This window comes from Peromyscus eremicus, chromosome 20 (assembly GCF_949786415.1).
Source record: "Peromyscus eremicus chromosome 20, PerEre_H2_v1, whole genome shotgun sequence".
NCBI classification, from domain to species: Eukaryota; Metazoa; Chordata; class Mammalia; order Rodentia; family Cricetidae; genus Peromyscus; species Peromyscus eremicus.
The window spans coordinates 12,590,965-12,604,900 of NC_081436.1; the positions used below are offsets into that span (position 1 = coordinate 12,590,965).

Consider the following 13,936-nt stretch of genomic DNA (forward strand, 5'->3'; position numbering starts at 1 on the left):
TATTGTACTTGGATATTCATTTATTCCTTTAGATTTAGAGAGAGAGAGAGAGAGAGAGAGAGAGAGAGAGAGAGAGAGACAGAGAGACAGAGACAGAGAGAGAGACAGAGAGAGAGACAGAGAGAGAGAGACAGAGAGAGAAAGAGAGACAGAGACAGAGAGACCAAAGGAGGAGATAAAAACATGCTGCGATGTAAAGAAAAATGTCTAAACAAAACTTACAAACATAAGGAGGAGTCAAAACTTATGAGCAGATTTAAAATATAAAATAAAATAACAGTAAAATGAGGATATACAAGGTGCATTTTTTTAACGTCCAGAATGTAAAAGCAGTGAACTGGAACAGCTTCTTTCTGAATTCTCTACCATTGACTCTGTCAGGCAGAAGGATGGTCAGCTGCAGTTGAATAATCTTTTGTTATGTCGTGTTCAAACTGGCTTAATAGTACTGCAATGACTTTGGGGGCTTCCTTCCTTGTGTACCAGCTACCACTTCTGATCACCTTTGGCTCTGTAGCAGTAAACAAAACCCAACAAGCAATTATACAAGTGATATTCTTATTAGATAGAAAAGGATTTGGGAGTTTAAGAAAGTTTGCATTTCTCATATACACAGTTTTTTAAATGAGTAAAGATATATGGTCTTCCTTTTTCCTTGACGAACAAAGTACAGTGTAGACAGGGAGAAAATGTATGGAACAATAGCAACAAAAAGATAGAATTTTAACATAGCACTACATTAAGGATTCTTTGAAAGGAAGAGATAAGATTGCAACAGGAGCTTTTAGGGCAAAAATCTTGGCTTCATCACCCCAACATGTTAGGGCCAACTATTTGTTCCCAATATGGCAATAATAGACATGAATAATGATGGAATATAGAGATGGCCTTACTCACAGTGGCCTCACTGTGATGAGAAACAGAAGAAGGGATCCAGAGACTCCCTGCCCAACATCTCTGAAGTCCATCATTGGAACAGTTATCTTAGTTTTGGTTAATATTGAAGGCAAGTGCCGGAAGATGGCTCATTGGGTAAAAGCTCTTGGTGTGAAAGCATGATGGACTGAGTTTGACTCTCTGAACCTATGGTGGAAGGAGGGAACCAACTCCTTAAACTTGTCCTCTGCTTGCCATATGTGCACTGTGGTATGTACATACAAATACACACCATACATAAACACATATGTTATACTAAATACAATTTTACAACAGAGGGAGGTTAAGAAATTTTTATAATCAAGCAATCCTGATTAAGATGCTTCTAACCTTTATTGTCCCATAATTGACCATCATATCAACTATGGTCATATGAAGAATAAACTATTCATCTATTCATTGGTGTCTTTGCCTGATGGAGATGAATCTGTTTTCCTATGAAATGATTACATCAGCTCAGGCAAGGCATGTCATGCTCATGGATAATTCCCTTCACTGGGGATGGGCCATGCCTCCTCTGAGGTGTTGTAGTTCCTGGAATTCAAGGTGACTGCTGGTTGAGGACAGGGACTTATCTCTGTTTCTTCATGCTTGAATTAGAAGAAGGAATGTTAGACACCGAGTGATAAGCACGCTTGTCTGTAGTTGTAAGCGAAGGAGGAAAGGTAGAGGAAACAAACACAACCTAAGGACCAAAGTGAGGAGTCAGTGATATTGAGCAAAAGAACCTTCTAAGTGTCTGTTTAAAGACTGATTAGAATTTTAGTTGTAGTCATCAAATAAATTAATGTACAATGATAGCACCTTGAAGTCAGGCAGAGTGGTGCAGACACGAGGAGAGCAAAGGTCCAAAAAGTATTGGGAGAATTTGAGAACTTGAACATCCTGCAGGCTGTTTGATCCATTACAAAAATTCTTTGTATCATCTTTTTAAAAAAAATTATTCCAATAGTCTAAGGTTTTACCACTCTGTGTAATTTCTTTGTAAACTGTTCATGATTTTATGAAGTTAGACATTGGAGACAATTAGGAGTTCTATTCTGGTTGAAGTACAGGAGTCCTGTAATTATACACGGCGTTCTGCAGTAATTATCCTTACTCGTGTTCCCTTTCCTGTGGCCCAGAAAGCCTGCTTTATTATTACATGGTGAGTACTCAGAACCTCTTGGCAGGGAATAGCTGGAATGAGGCTGGCTTGCTTTCTCCGTGGAAGAAAGAGAGGAATAGGAGATTTCCAAGTCATGTTGCCACCGTTTTCTATTTGTGTGCACATCTAGGTAGGTTTACCATGAAGATTTTGTGAGCAGAAGAAATTGTTAAGAAAGCTGCATTTAGCAAGTGAAAAGAAGACATTTCTTTCCCCATGACAGTACTCGTATTAGTCAGGATTCTCTAAAGGAACAGAAGTGGTAGAATGAACATCATATACATATACACCATATACATATGCATATACATATCACATACATGCATACACACACACACACACACACACACATATATATACACACACACACATATATGTGCATGTGTGTTTTATTAGAGTGGCTTACACGCCATGGTCACCTAGTCCAACAATGACTATGGAAAGTTTAGGAATCTGATAACAGGATGTCTCAGATGATCTTCAGTATATGTTGGAATCCCAAAGAAGTAGGTTCCAATATCAGGCAGGGAATACTTCAGCTGCAAGGTTGATGAACTTGCTAGCAAGAGTGAGGTCAAGCAGGCAAAAAACCAAAGGTTGCTTCTTCTGTGTCACACATTTAGCAGGCCCCAATACCTTAAAGAAAGAACAGCTAACCCATTATGGAGGTTAAGACATATGAGCCCTCCTTCCCCATTTTTGTCCGGTAGAATAGATTACATATGAACTAGGGCTGTGTTGTATGATATTTTGTTTGTATTCTGATAAATAAAGCTTTCCTGGAGATCAGAGGGCAGAGCTAGCCACTAGCTAACCATAGAGGCCAAGCAGTGGTGGCACACACCTTTAATCCCAGCACTTGGGAGAAGGAAGCAGGAAGATCAGGAGTTCAAGGCCACCCTGGGCTACACAAGATTGATCCAGTCTATAAAAGAAACAGAGCTGGGTAGTGTTGGTGCAAGAATTTGATCCCAGCACATGGGAGGATCAAGACTATGATCCTAACACATGGGAGGCTCACATCTTTAATCCCAGCACTAAAGAGATAGAGACAGGATTATAAGGTAATCCTTATAACATGGAGACATGTTCTTACCGCCCATTCAGTCTGGGACAGGATCACCCATTTGGTTGGAGATCTCATAGAGGTAAGAACTCTCTAGTGGCTAGCTGCTCTGCTTCTCTGATCTTTTAGCTTTCACCCTAACATCTGATTCCAGGTTTTTATTGATTAAGATTAATTAGGATGATGGGGGAATGTCTTTCTGTACACTGCAAATATGTGTTTCACTGATTGGTTGATAAATAAAGCCATTTGGCCAATGGTAAGACAGCTTAGAGGCAGGGAGAATATTCAAAGAGAGAGACAGGAAGAAGGCAGGGAGAGATGCCAGCCTGCTGTCCAGGGAACAACATGTAATGGCACACAGGAAAAGCCATGGAAAATGTTGGGACATATAGATTAACAGAAATGGGCCGAGTTTAAGTGTAAGAGCTAGTCAGTAATTAGACTGAGCTAATGGCCAAGCAGTTTTAATTAATATTAAGCCTCTGTGTGTTTATTTGGGTCTGAGTGGCTGTGGGACTGCGGGACTGCAGGAGCCAGGTGGGACCAGGAAAACTTCAGCTATGTTAGGATTTGCCTTCATCACTGCTTCCTCATGATGCAGGACCTTACTTCCCCTTGGGAATCAGTAAGAGTAGAAACCTGACTTTGCCTGGTGGGACTGCAGCTTCATCTTCAGAGACTCACTGCACTTTGCTATGGCATTAATCAATCTCTTACATGAAGGACAATTTGACCCTGAGCCTTTCTATCTCCCTTGCTTTCTCACCCCCATGTTTAACACAGACAAAATACTGAAGCCATTTCACTTTGTTTTCTTGAGGGGGCAGTTACAGAAAGTGAATCACAATCAGTGATCTGTCCTTGAAATCTAGCTAAAATGTCTGATTTTTCTTTTGTTATATGTAATCTTATAGTTGAACCAAGGATCTCAAGATAAAGACCTGGTACCCAGAATCTGATAGAGGAGAAAGCAGGGGATACACTTCAACTTCTAAGCCCACAAAAGGAAGTTTGGAACAGGAACCTGATAGTACAGACTTCAAGACCAACAATTGGCAAACGGGACCTGCTGTGGATATCGCTCTGTATGCTGTGAATGTGTTGCTCTGATTGGTTAATAAATAAAGTGCTGATTGGCCAGTAGCCAGGCAGGAAGTATAGGTGGGACAAAGAGAGAGGAGAATTTTGGGAACAGGAAGGCTGAGTCAGGAGTCGCCAGCCAGACACAGAGGAGACACTGCTGCCATGAGAAGCAAGATGTAAAGTACCGGTAAGCCATGAGCCATGTGGCAAGGGATAGATTTATAGAAATGGGTTAATTTAAGATATAACATCTAGCTAGCAAGAAGCCTGAGCCATTAGGCCATACAGTTTTAATTAACATAAACCTCTGTGTGTTTATTTGAGTCCAAGCGGCTGCAGGACTGGCAGGTGAGAGAGATTTGTCTTGACCATGGGCCAGGTAGGACACAGGAAAACTCCAGTTACAGGGCCTCATAAAAGTTAAAAACTTCTGTACAGCGAAGGATACCATCATTTGAGTGAAGAGGCAGCTAAGAGAGCACGAAAAAATATTTCCCAGGTATCCATCTGACAGAGGGTTAGTGTCTAGAATATTCAAAGAATTTAATGAACTAAAACAGTCAACCTATTTAAAAATTGGGGCAAGCAATTCAAAAGAGTGTTCTCAAAAGATAAAATACAAATGGCTTAAAATATTTTTTAAATGTTCAACATCCTTAGTCATTAGGTACATGCAAATCAGAAGCATTTTGAGATTTCATCTTATTTCAGTCAGAATGGCTAAGATAAGAAAAATCAAATGATAGGGAAATGGTGGTGTGGATTCAGGGAAAGTAGGGTATTTATTCATTGCTATGGGGGTGCAAACTACTGCAGTCACTCTAGAAATCAGTGTGGAACTTCCTCAAAAGGCTAGAAATAGATCACAACTATGCAGTCAGAAGACATGTCAGTGGGGTCATCACCATGGCAGTGCTGTTATCCACCTCTTGGATGATGTGCAGGTAAGGGAATTCTAGGTTTTCTGATTACTCTTGTATGATCTTAATGCTCTCTAGAGTCTCAATTCACTGCAATAAGTTTAGAGTATGACACTGTTCTACTCCCAGGAAAACATCACTTATTACTCTGTGCTGCATGGGTGGTGCTGAACAGGTGGCTCTGTTTCAGTCTCAGAATGGAGTCAGAAGCTGTTTGTCAAATGGCATCTCTCAGGACAAGTCAAGATCTGAAAAATGGACTTACGCACTATGGATTAACTTAGAGCAGGGCAAAGCCTGACCTTAGCACTAAACGAGGACTTGTGTCTTTTAGCCCTGGAAAATTTCTCTTATATTTTGTTCTGGTGATTTTTTTCACTCTTTTATTTTTATTCTGGAAGTAAGATTTAGATGTTCCTTCTCTTGGTATAATTTTTTTTTTTTAAATCTTATTTGCTTTCTTCTCTTACTTTTTACTGATTATCTTGATTATGTACTTTTAGATTTGTATTGAAATACATGTGTAATTTATCACATTTTTAGAAACCATTGCTGTTCCTGCATTTCCTTATCATTCATTCGTCCTTGTTCCAGTTTTATGGGCATGGTACCTTCTCTTTCTTGTTCAGGGATAGAAGGATGGGATTTTCTACTTTGGCCCTGCTTTTCCTCATCATTCATCATCATCATGTCCTTCCAGTCCTATTTTTCTCTCTCTTTTCAGTCTCTCAATTTCATTCCACTCACATGGTTCATGGCTTCTAGGCTGTCTACTCATATTTGACCCTGGGATGCCTGCCACTTCAGAAGAGGTTTGTAGACTGGCGAGTTTCATCACAGTTTCAAGAAGCATTCTGACCCAGACAGACCACCACGTGGCAGGCCACCCTGGCTCCCTAAAGCAGACTTATTCTGCCTGGTCACTGTTGTTCTGAGAACAGGGGTAAAGATGAGACACCACCGTTCTTGGCATACTGTCTCTAGTTTCACATGACTATGGACACATTGCTAGCCTTGTTTAGCTTTCAAGCTCTGGCTGTTGCCTGGGAGACCTGGGAAAAAAGAAGGAAGTTTGGACTTCCTAAGAAGACTCCAGGGGTTGGATGAAGAAAGACAGAGCTTTCTCTAGTAGGTATATCAGTGTTCCATTTTTGTAGGGATGACCTCACATATGAATATTGTACCTTATTAGTAAATTACAGTAATTAAGATAGATTAGATTTAGGAGCATTAAAATTACAGCTTATGGTTATGCAAACACGACTTTTGTGTAGAACAATTTAACTATAACTATATGCTTGGAGAAATCTTTACTTTTTTTGTGTTTTGCAAGAAATAGAGAATACCTTCAGAGTCATGGGAACTGTTATTACATATCAATACATTTTTAAATAGTGTCCATTTTTCTGTGTTTCATTTATTGGGCTGTGGTTTGCCTAAGGCGAGATTATTATAAATGTTCACTAAGTAATATCCCGAATAGTAAAATAAAGTGAATTAAAAAATGGGCTGAGTAGTGGTGGCACATGCCTTTAATCCCAGTACTCAGGAGGCAGAGGCAAGCAGATCTCTGTGAGTTCGAGGCCAGCTGGTCTACAGAAGAAGTTCCAGGACAGGCTCCAAAGCTACACAGATAAACTCTGTCTTGAAAAACAAAACCAAACAAAAATGCTGCATAGAAACCTTTCAGTTGTATTTTGGGGGCTAGGAAATGAATGATTTTATATACTAGAAAGATTCACCACATGGAAAGAAAGTAATGCTTTGTGCTACTCATATAAAATAGAGAATGCTGTTTCTCTCATAATTATTTCAAGTTTTTACCATTAATAACGCAAGACTTTCTTTCCTAAGTCCTTTGTGGCATTAGCCTCTTTGCAGATACCCCCACTCCACAGCTCTGCTCTCCAAGAAGTTGCTAATTGTATCTAAATTGTGTTGCTGGGTGGAATTCTTAAATCAGAGTAGTTTCTCTGGATTTGTGTATTTTTTGCAACACAGAGGTATAATTCTAATTCTTTTCATAACTTAAGGTTAAGAATAATATTACTTTGAAAATAAGCTCGAAAAAAGTATGAAAATGACTTTCCGGAAGATCCGGGTGTTAATTTCTGCACAGGAGTCAGGAGTATCCATTCTTCACAAGGAACTAAGGCACTTGTGAGTGCGTTTGTTTCTGCAGTTGTAAGTAACAGAAATTGATTTTCTCACAGTTTCTCGGGCTGCAAAGTGTTGGTTCTGTGGCCTTTCTCCTTCGCTTTCAGACGGCCATTTTCTTCTCCCTGTGTCTTCATTTTGCCTCCTCTTCCCGTGGGTCTATGTCAAAGCTTTCTCGTCTTCATCAGGACACCGGTGAAGTGGATTGGAGCCTAACCTAGAGACTTTTTAAAACCCAATTACCTTTAGAGCTATGTCTAAATAGCATTACAGCCCATGGGTCTATGTACTGTGTGTTAATACTTCAACATACAAAGTTTGGAATGAGGAAATGGGTCACAGTGCAGCCCACAACGACAAAATTGTGAGTGGTTTTATTTACCTTTATTCCTTTCTACTTCTTAACTGTTTTTTCCCCCTTTCAGAGGTAAACAGATATTTGGGTAGACTCTGCTGCGCAAAATGCAAAGTAATAAATCCCATCATATTTAGAATTCCGTATTCCGTACTGGCTCTGTCTAGTGCTCTCCCACCCACTTTAAGACCCAGCCGTGCCTTGAGGACCTTTCATTACAGGGACATATGTTGTGTCACCTTCTTTAGGACTGGCTGGGGCTATTGTTTTTTCATTTTATATATAACAGCTATCAGATGATCCCCCTTTCCACTTTATACAGGACTCAGAGATAAATTTGACCCATACAGAAAAGATCCAAAATGTTTCTACTCTATACCTATCAAAGAAATGGGCCAGAGACAAACGTCAGGAATGTGTATACATACCATGAACAGACACAATAATAAATAAAATTAAAATACATAAAAATAGGGACTTTTATGATCCAACATTCCTTGGCTCAGATTTTAATGGAAAACTCCCTGTAATAGAGAATGCAGGCAAGTGGGGCTCAGGACCCCTTCCCAGAAATAGACCTGTCCAGTCCAACTAGCTCAGCCAGATTTGCATCTGTTCTAGCATTGTCTCACAGCTTTCTATACCATACAAGATGACCTCAGGCACATTGGCAAGGAAATTTGGCTTTTTTCCTCTCTCCAATTTGGTCTGCCAGGACCAGGAGATCCTAATCTCTTTCTATTGACCAGATACACGCAAAGAACAAAGTGGTGGTGGTGGGGCTTTTATTCTGAATTTTATATGCATGCAGATAGCAAAATAGGAGGGCTATTGTTATCCCGAATCTAAGCAAAAGTATAGGTCAGACTCATTGCCAGACAACACTGACTCAGGCTTCCTTCTAAGGAATCATATGCAGTGCTCAGGCATGCATAGTTAAGACAATGCATTGCTTCTTTTCCCTAGTAATTCATTCTGAGGCTATCTCTGTCCTGTTCATGTACCTAAAATCAGTTCATGGGGTTCCCCATGTTGCTAAGTATCCCTATACTTGCCTGCCTAAAAACTATAAATGAATTCATTTTCCCTTACCAATTTTTATTTCGTAATTTATTTTAAAATATGGGGAATCTAAGGAGGTAGACTTATGGACCTAAGTGCCTGGTAACACCTTTATCAATAGTTTTCTAAATATGAAAACATCTGTTATTTCAACATTATGATCTGAATTTTTTTAAAAGATAAAGACATGTAAATTATACAAATTGAATGATTCTTGCAGTAATAAATGACTCTTTCCTGACCATTGCTCCTTAAGTTCCATTTCCAACTTCACCGTCAATATCCTGAAAAGAGATTTTGAAAAAACGTTTGTAATTACTAGTACGTCATGGCTATTCCTAGATGCTAACAAGACACATCTGGAATGCAGGAACCTCCTTGGAGAAATCCCCTCCATCAGATTAGTCTGTGGCCATATCTATGGGGGCACTGTCTTGACTGCTAATTGATCTGGAAGACCCAGCCCACTGTGAGTGGTGCTATTCCTAGGAAGATGAGTCTGGGCTGTATACGAAAGGGAGCTGAGCAAGCCTTACTCCAGAGAGCAAGTCTTCTCTGTGCTTCCTGACAGTGCTGCTTCTTGAGGTCCTGCCCTGATTTCCCCTGATGGTGGACTGTGACTGGGATGTGTGAACTAAATAAATCATTTTTGGCTATGGTGTTCATCGCTCAACAACAGAAAGCAAGCTAAGGCATACAATCATGGATATATATATATATATATATTCATGGGTAATCTTTAGAAAATCACGATTGGTTGCCCCACTGTAAAAGAAGTAAAGTTGTAGACCAGCCATATGCCATCAAACACTTCTGTGTCTGCTTAGTATCAGGGTCAGCTTATTTTAGCTAGCATGTTGGGTAGCAGTCTTCACTATTGGGAATATTCTTTCACTTATGATTGCATTTATTTAGTCACTGTGTTTATTCTCAGCTCTTTGTGGGGATGGAAATGTACACAACTGCCTTCTTTCTGGTTTATTTCCTCTCTTCTTCCAACTGCTTTTTCCTACAAGCTATAATTTCAGTGTTTTCCATTAAAATCATTTAGACATTCATAGTGTTCATATTCTGATAGCACATTAAGACTCTCATACTTTATAGACTGGTCAGATTTAACATTTCCCACTTGTACTAGCCATTTTCACAGTTAGGATGGTGTGCATGTAAGCAGAACCAGGATCCCTTTCTGTTTGAGTTGAGTTTATATTTTAAAAAACTATTATTTTGTCTTGATTCGAGATTCAGGACATTCTTAGAAGGAAGAGTAACTCCAGATGTTGGTGTGGTGTGACTCTGCATCTGTGGACCCTGGGGACAAATGTGTTGCTTGCCTGGGACATGGCCCTGTGCACTTACTGTTCCCTCATTAGAAAATCAGTAAAGGATCCAGTCAATTCCATAATGCAATGGATCATAAATGAATAATAATTAATATATTAATAAAATATCAGATAAATATTATTTATTAATGAATTGTGATTAATGATTGATAATTCAACTTTTCAATAGCTATTATGAAATATACCTTTCTTGTTTGCCAAAATTCCTTGTTTTGAAGACAGAAAAGAAGGTTTCCATCATAATCCCTGTCCATTTTATAGGCCTGTAAAATAGATATTATATCTACATCATCTGTAAAGAAACTGGTACAGCAGATGTACATGAATTATGTAAGTGTTTAAGGAGTGACAGGCTAAGATTAAACATATGACTGATATGTGCTTCCTTGTAGGTAAAACTACTTCTCTCAGAGTAGCTCTTGTTGGGACTGGTAGCAAATTGGAAGGCTGCTCCTTGACTTAAGATATGCAGAAATCCTGAAGCGTTTGAGTAACTTGCAACTGATTTAATTAGGCCTTAGAGTAAAGCAAGTTTTTCTTACTGGTGTGGGTCACTGCAAAAAGTCATTTGGAAACAAAGAAAGTGGTTCAGCTTTACAAACAAAAGCAGAAAACAAACCACAAACCCCCACAAGTGTGGCTGGAGAACTTTAACCTGCTTAAATGATCTTAAGACATGATGTTCCAAAAGAAACATCAAACAAAAGAAATGCTTTAGTTTTCAAGCTTAGAATGATAGTCCTGTTTAGATCTCTACATTAAGAAATCAGAAAAAAAAAAAAAACAAAGAAGCATGGAAAAATTATTGTGTGTTTATTTTGTGTTTAAAATCCACGTTGTTGCTAAAATTTCTTCCCTGGAGGAGATTTGAATGTTATTGCTCCCTCCTAAGGTTGCAAAGACAAGGCAATATATATTCTATCATAGTTCACCCTAGGATACCAATGAGTATACTGAGTCTGAAGATACAATTATGAAAACATCTCTTACTTTCTAAGAGGCCGGAACTTTTGTGGGACCTCATAGCTAAGTTAATGATACAGCCTGAAGTCATTGAAGACTTAAGATGGATATCCTACTGGGTACTCAGTCTGTCTGTTAACTTGCCTTTAAGAGACCAATGCAAGAAGCACTATTACTTGTGTTGGTTTTTCCATCTACTAAGCATTTATAACCCAAGCTAATACATAGCTGTAATTTTAAATTATGTGATCTTCTATGTCCCTAACCCAAGAGTAATGCACGGGTTTTTTTAAATGTATGTTATATAAGTAATTAGCTGAAAACAGGAAACTGGTCCAAAAGTGACTTTATAAAAACAAATATCTGCCATACATGTTGAAAGAAGTGTAGGTAACCCTGAAGCACCTACACTGGAAAGTCTTCACCCAACATGGAAGTTGGCTTCCTTAATGTCCCATAGATGAGTCTCTTTCCTCTAGTCTTCTTAGCATACATATGAACTCTAGCCCCTCCCCTAGATCCAAGGCTCTTGGGCAGCTAAGGAAGACTTTTATATCAATGGCTAAGAATGCCTGAACCCTCAGGTGAGGGTCCAATGACCCTCTCTTCCCCTTTCTTCTGGGAGGGAATGTTAATAGTGGCAGGCTTGATCTCCATGGACTCCCTCAAGTAGGCACACAGGTGACCTCATGGAAGTGGTGGCAGTTTTGGCTCAGAAGACTTATAACACATATGCTACATGTGAAAGTATGTGTTAGCGCTGTTTTTCATCATAAATAGAAATTATGGATTTGTTTTTGGATTATTGGTATAAATATGAAAATAACATTATGTACTGTCTCCACATTTGGAATACTAAAAAATAATGAAAATAAAAGTATGTGATTCTTATTCTTTACATACTAGCCTTGGAGGAATTTTTCAAGATAAAGTTATAGGTAATAATAGAATAGAAGAAAAAAAATCCCTGCTCATACATACTGCATTTTAGCTTGAAAATATTAAGGACCGAGAAACCCATCAGTGGAATATCCAGAAATAAGCCAAGTCTCTTGATTTTTGTCATTGTCTTCACAGCAGGTGTCCCCGCGGTCATTATTAAATTATGTTATTGGGTTGTCACCAACTCAGTTTCTCATTCATCATGACCTTCTCTCAAGTTGCTATGACAACAGCATGTGCTTATGACAATGCAGTGAGTTAAAGCTAAGTTCTAAGCAGTGTGAAACAGTTGCAGAAATAGCGTTATCTGTCAAATTTCAAGAGCTTCCTGCTGTTTACATAATTGTAATAAAATGTACTGAAATTCGGGTTATTTCCAAAGTTGAGTTTCTTGAACCAAAGATGTAAATGTGATGCAAAAAGCCCAATCTTCAAGGACTTACGGTGACTTGGAACCCAGGACATTCAAGGTACACGGTTTGTGACATTTTACCATGGTGAGCAGAGAGAACGCATGCTGACTCATAAACTCTCTAAGGAGAAATTAATCCTGCCTACACTTTCTGCCCATACTTATTCTATAACATGAAGTATGGTCCAAGTTCTTCAAGTGCACCTTTACTCACTGCCTCCTGCCCTCCCTTTTCTGCCTCATTCTATCTAGTTCTTAATCCAGACATGCATTCTTTTTTCCATACTCCTATTTACCCTTCACGTCAGCAAGAAGAAATCTGCCATGGCATGAATGCCACTGCCCATCCCAACCATATATTGAAAGTTAATCCCTGTGGGATGTGTTAAGAGGCTCCAAACTTGGGAGTTGTTTAGTAGGGCCCCTAGGAGGGTCACTAAGGTTAAAAGGAGAGACCTGAGCTAGGAAACTGTGTGTGTAGTCCTGTGATGAAGCCATATGCCACCTAGGGATTCTGCAGAAGTCCCACAGAGAATGAGGGGCTCACCCTCTACTTACTCATGGTTTATTAGCCTTCAAAATCACAGACCAAATAAACCTTTATGTTTTATAAATTACTTGGTCTCAGGTATTCAGTTATAGCAGCAGAAAGCAGGCTAAGACAACATCCTAGTTAGAATCAATTCTCTTCAGAAGAAAGCAGAAGTTTGTCTATGAAAACAAAAGCGCACCAATATTTTGTTACTCTTTTAGAAAATTGCAGCTGTTTTCTTCACGCATCTAAAGAAATATGAGTAGAAAGAAAACAATAACAGCCAAAGAAGTGAAAAATATATAAGGATGACATCAATTGGAGTTATTTTTAGTTCATGAAATATGTGATACATTTCAACTGAGCTCTATGGAGAAAGCATTTCAAACAATGCTATTCATGTGTCTGGCCAAACAAAGCATGGTATGATTTTTCTACTTGATGTTGATTCTGAATGCAATCTCATTTTACCTTTCAACATGATGAATACAAAAAGAGTTACTGATTTCAGGGTAACTGGCACCAAGAATCAGTTTGCTAGCTCAAATTTGCTGGTCATGACAGTTCTGTACCCGCCTCTCACTAATGACCATGTAAATCCAACTCAAACTGTTTTAGCAGAAACAGGAGAGTTGTTGAAATGATCACGGGCTAGTGCATACAGTTGAAGGAAGAAAGATCGACTTGTGCATGGGAGGTCACTTCTGGAACTTGCCGTATTTCATAGGATGAGAAGATGGTTGACAGCTTTGGGGTCACACTTGAGTCTAGAGAAGAGAGAGAGGCTCTACATGTCTAGCTGCATGTAGGGAGCACAGTCGAGTGTCCCTAGTTGTCCTTAAAGCTTTCAGCCAGTGTTTCATGAGCACTACCCAGTGGCAGCGTCCTTACAGACAAAAGGATGGGTGTGCTGATTCTGTAGTGACTAACACTGGCAAGAATAATTTCATGGGAGATTCAGAGAGAAACACATGTTAGGAGCTTTAGATTTGTCTGTGAATGATCATAAGAACTC

General features: G+C 39.1%; 1 long non-coding RNA gene across 1 annotated transcript; it reads right to left on the reverse strand.

Annotated features, from left to right (window-relative positions):
* Nucleotides 1-1,871: 1,871 nt before the first annotated feature.
* LOC131896756 (uncharacterized) lies at nucleotides 1,872-12,189 on the reverse strand. Its single transcript, XR_009375506.1, has 3 exons — nucleotides 12,017-12,189; nucleotides 2,490-2,719; nucleotides 1,872-2,328 (listed from the first exon to the last, which is right to left on the reverse strand). It is a non-coding gene; the product is annotated as an uncharacterized LOC131896756 (long non-coding RNA).
* Between the last annotated feature and the right edge of the window lie 1,747 nt (nucleotides 12,190-13,936).